Raw genomic sequence first — 5,250 nt, forward strand, 5'->3', positions numbered from 1 at the left:
CTCCAAGAGAGGGTGTGCAACTAAAATTAGGCATGATGATAAAGTCAATATGCAAAATGTCCACACAGAATTCACCACTCAAAAATGGATTCATGCAAAATATATTAAAATAATGTTCACCCTAGGGGGATGTGTACATAGTTACATCTAGGAAAGCTTACAAAGTGCACCCTCCAAGGTGCATGAGAGATAAAACAATAAAATATTTCTCCTAGGACAGTTTCAACCTCCAAAAAGCAAGTGGTCTAGGAAATGCATGTAACCAATCCACATGTGTGAATTCCAAGTCAACCAACTCCATGTATGAATGTGCAAGGTGCCAAGTAGATGGAGTGCTCCACAAGAGATGTAGTAGTCAAACCCCAAAATAGCAAGTGGAATATCTCCAACAAGACAAATCCAAGGTGATAAGGGAAAGTTAGGGTTTTGAGTCTTGACCATGCTAAAACTCCAATGAAATAATAAAATATATATCTCCAACATTTCCACAATTGTATCCTAGAAGAATATGCTCAAATATAGTAAGATGAAGTAAATGCCTGCAATGTTCCACATGTAGCTCTCCAAGGTGCCACATGCCTCTCAATAATGTCCTCCATAACCACCTTGATAAAATAATATATGTGTCAGGTCAAAGAGGTGAGGGAGCTCTCCAGTGAATGTCAAAATATTACAAGTGTAGCTGAAATATCCATGCAATAAGATGAGAGAGAACCTAGGTGAGGTGCACCCTAGAGAGCTATGCCATGTAACTACCTCAACCTCCCAACAAGTAATAAAATATCTTCCCGTGAAGTGTGCCCTAGGTAGAAGTGTCAAGGTGGTTAAAACTCATTATTGTCCACGTCAAAACTATGTTGTTTCCAATACCATCAATTGATTTCCCCAAACTATGTGCACAAGAGAGAGTGCACCCTAAGAGGATTTGTGAACTGCCCCAACAATAAAATGATCAAGTAATCCTTGGAAATTTTTTCCCAATTGAGAGTGCTCAATAATAAAAATTCAAATAAATGCCAAATAACCCCTCCAACTGTGAACAACTACTGAGAAAGTAGGGTGTTGAAGCCAATAACATCAAAGGTAATCCAATGAATTAATTTAACAACTAAATAGTTAAATCAACTTTAGCATGTGTGCACAAAGGTTAATGTTCTAATAAAACCATAGATCAACCTCCAAATAATCATCAACTGATTAAATCAAGATGAACATGTGTGCCAATGGGCGGGTGTGTGTTTCAACAAATATTGTGCCATGGAAAAATGATGTATCTCCTAGAAAAGACCACCACAATAACAACACAATGGCAAAATGGAAGCTCCTCCTAGGATTGTTTCATGGCCTCACTGTTAAAAATAAGTTCATTTAATGTCATCTATTTTTACTCAATTTTACAATAATTATAAGGTGTTGTGGCTACTATATGCTTTAGAATATTTGCATTTTCTAGACCTGAATTAATATTTTATCTTCGTTTTCATCCAAGTAATTCTTTTTCTTATAATAGTTCATGTTTGGTATTTACTAGTTATTTCTAAGTCAGAATTGGTGCATGATGGAATGAATGATAGAAATGCAAACAAGTGTTGTCTCTTTGTTAAATGTATGTTGCAAAATAATGATTTTTCTTTATAGGTTTTCTTTCAATTGTTTATCCACATTTCCGTTTTCTAATATAAGATTGTCCTCCATCATGATAGACATAAGTGAAAGCGATGATTTATGATCACAAGAAGTTAAAAAAGTTGATTTATATAAGCACACAATTGGATATTGTAAAGCGTGTTATTTACATGGAAGATGAGGGCATTACATCTGAGCCATCTCTGTCTGGAGGGAGCAGTAGCTGGACAGTGTTATCTATGTCCAGGGTTGAGCATTTGGGTTGGGAGAAACCTGTTGATGTATTTGTTGGTAGCTACTGACATTACAGTTATTATGTATACAAGTGGCAATACTGGGATGCCCAAGGTTGGTACAAATTCTTTGGTTCAAATTTATATGAAGGAGGTGGTAGTAAGAAGGTGGAGAATGAAAAACACTTTCTTTTAGAATTTCCTGTGTATATTATATACCCACATTAGATGTCAATTTCAAAATATTCCCTACAATACTGACCTTCCTAACCTTTTAGATCATCAAAACTATAGATATCTAGGAAATCTTATCTTTAATATTTTTGAGCATAGAAATATGGTTCTAAAACAAACTAAGTAATTCCTTACCTTTTTTTCATCTTTTTCCTTAAAGGCTGATAGACCAAAGTTGGTCTCAATGGATGTAGAGCCAACAAATTAATATAATGATGTGGATTTTTAATCATTCTCCCCTTAAAGGAAGTAAGGAAATCAAAGCAAAGGTGAGATTGATGTAGTATTAAATGGAAAGTTTCAAAACATAACAAAGTTTAGAGTTTATGGATGCTGACATACTGCTATAAAACGATTGTATATATAAAAAATTATTTTACTTTTGAAACCTCTTTCATTAGAGTGTGCATCAAGCACATACAGTTAATCTGGTTTTGTACCCTTTAAAACAGGGCATACTCTTGGAATATGCATTATTGAACTCACAAAAAAATTACTTTCATGATTTCACATGTTTCTTGGAAATTGTCAGTCCTTGGAGTTTTCTGGTCCTCTAGTTTTCTTTATATTGTTAGTAATGTGGTGGTTTGTTTCTTTTTTGTTTTAAATGATTTACATTGAAATTATTCTCCCAACCCTTTCAAGTTTTGGAATATGAAATGGCAAACCTGAGGAACTAGAGTTTGAAGCTACGATTGATGGTTTGTAAAAACACAACCATCTTTAGAGACATCTTCTTTAATTAGAAGTTGCAGCTGTAAAAACACTTACTAGAAAGTGGTGACTTGGGGTTGGTGGAGAGACCTATTGGGAATACAAGTATGAGAATCTGGACAGAGGTATATACTAGCCAAGCGAAAAATTGAGAATTTCGATCACTAGAGTTGGTGGGTTCATTTCCTTCCGTATTGTCCAATTGAAATCTGAAGTGCACTACATTATTGCCTCTGATTGGAAGAAGAATGAACACATGACTGAGGATATGTTCTGCAATGAATTCCATCTTCTGGATCTAAGAGTTATGGACAATTTCCTGGTTGTTACCAAAGGAGTTGGTCATGTTTTCAACTTGGCTGGAGACATGGGTGGTATGGGACTCATTTAGTCTAATGCCTCTGTTATTATGTACAACAAAACCATGATCATATTCAACATCCTTGAAGCTGTGTGAATCAATGGTGTTAAAAGGTGACACCTTGTTATGTTTCTGCACATTGGATTGCATTGTTTTCCATTTTCCTTTGCCAAACTAGATCCATTTTGACCCTATTCTATCGAGTTCCGAACCAAGTATCAAGAGGGATAACTTTTTAGAGGTGCAAATATATTCTAGAGTACAAAATGTTGGGAAAAGGTTTGCACTTCAAGGGATTTATCCCTCCTAATGCTTGACAGTTTGAAATTAAAATGGATTTATTTTAGTTTATGCAAGTACTATCTGTAACTTTTTATATTCAAAATTGAAATTACCTTGTTATAAATAGCGCAGATAATATTTGAGTCCCATAGAACATAAAATTATTTTCAAAAAAAACAATCATTTTACTCTCACGATCACAACGTGAGTCCCACAAAACATAAAATTATTTGCAAAAAAATATAACCATTTTACTCTCATGATCACAGCCTACTTGATCGCTCGACATAGAATATCTCTTCATAAGTTATTTGTGGCTCTGCAAGTTTTTTTATGCTTCTAGTGCATGTATTTATCCCGAATTCAAACAAATGGAGACCAACGTGAGCTTGAAGGAGTCTGATGCTTGGCTAGCTGAGGTATGTAGCCATATATTGCTTTAAAACTTTGGTAATTCTATTTCGTGCTATCTCAAATTCCCACACAAAATTTTGGTCATAAGGCCATGCAAGATCTGAGTACTGAAATGTGTTTAGGAAAAGCTTGGATGTTTGATGAGAAGAATTTATCTGTGATGCTATATGGTAGTCCAAACTGATTTCAAGGTTACTTTAAACTATTAGAATTAACTAAATATTTAGAAAGTTACTGTAAGAGCACACTTCTGAAGTAGGACACTTTGATTTGTCAGGTACACTCTAGATATATCGGTGGCCTCTATAGGTTGGAGAAGTCATGTAATTCCAAGGACCTGGTTTATCATAGTAACTATTTTCTTAGTTATTAACCTTTGATTATTGTCATAAAATTGTTAGATCCGGATTGGTTCCCCAGCTAGAAGTGTTGTCTTATGCAGGATTAAGTTGTTATAGTTCATTCTCACTTGAACTATTTACTAACTAAGGCTCCTACTGTTTAAAATCACATCTACTGATAGGTTTGAAATGTGGGGGGGATAAAAAGAAAACACAATCCTTTTACATTCATTGATGCATGTGTGGAGGATGTAATAAGGTACCCATTCTTGAAATGGCTTTTCAAATTCATTATTGGACCTAATTCTTTCAACCTGTTTATATTCATGTTATTTCTTCTTACAAATCGTTATGTCAATATTCCAAGTTGACTAAATTAGACTTTAGAGACCCATTGAATATTGGAAGTGATGTAATGGTCAACATGAATTAGATGGTTGAAATGGCGTTAAGCTTTGAGAATAAAAAGTTTCTGATACACCACATTCCTAGTCCAAAGGGTGTATGTGTTCAAAATTCTGAATATACATTAATTAAGGAAAAGCTAGGCTGGGTGCCAACCATGAATTTGAAGGTAAGGTTATAGGTATTATATTTTCATATTGTTAAACTACATGCAATTCAATGGCCCTTATGCATCAATGGATAACAGAGTCACATTTGTTTACTTCTGGTTTTGGTGGGATGGCTTGAGAATTACTTATTTCTAGATCAAGGGACAAATTGAGAAGAAAAAGGCTCAGGGAATTGATCTTTCCATCTATGGGTCTTCCAAGGTGGTTGGCACTCAAGCCCCTGTTCAACTTGGTTCTCTTCTTGCTGCTGACAGAAAGGAATGAAGGTCAATCTTTGGTTAAGGGGATAAATAATAAATCAGTTTTCTATAGGTGTGCAAGATGGTTTATAGTTGTAGTAGATAAAAAAAAATGTCTTCTATTATCCATTTTCTCTTTGGTTTAATAAGTTCATTTATATGGTTTTTTCATGTGATCTGAATCATTGCAAGAGGGAGGAAACTTCTCTTATGGAAAAGAGCATGGAGCTA

At 34.7% G+C, this 5,250-nt stretch overlaps 1 pseudogene; it reads left to right on the forward strand.

The window, feature by feature from the left end:
- The first annotated feature begins 2,880 nt into the window (after nt 1-2,880).
- On the forward strand, nt 2,881-5,044 carry LOC149237889 (GDP-mannose 3,5-epimerase 1 pseudogene; annotated as a pseudogene).
- The last annotated feature ends 206 nt before the right edge of the window (nt 5,045-5,250 follow it).

The sequence above is a fragment of the Pinus tabuliformis genome, chromosome 8, assembly GCF_031772625.1.
Source record: "Pinus tabuliformis cultivar Carrire ecotype Pingquan chromosome 8, CPIR1, whole genome shotgun sequence".
NCBI classification, from domain to species: Eukaryota; Viridiplantae; Streptophyta; class Pinopsida; order Pinales; family Pinaceae; genus Pinus; species Pinus tabuliformis.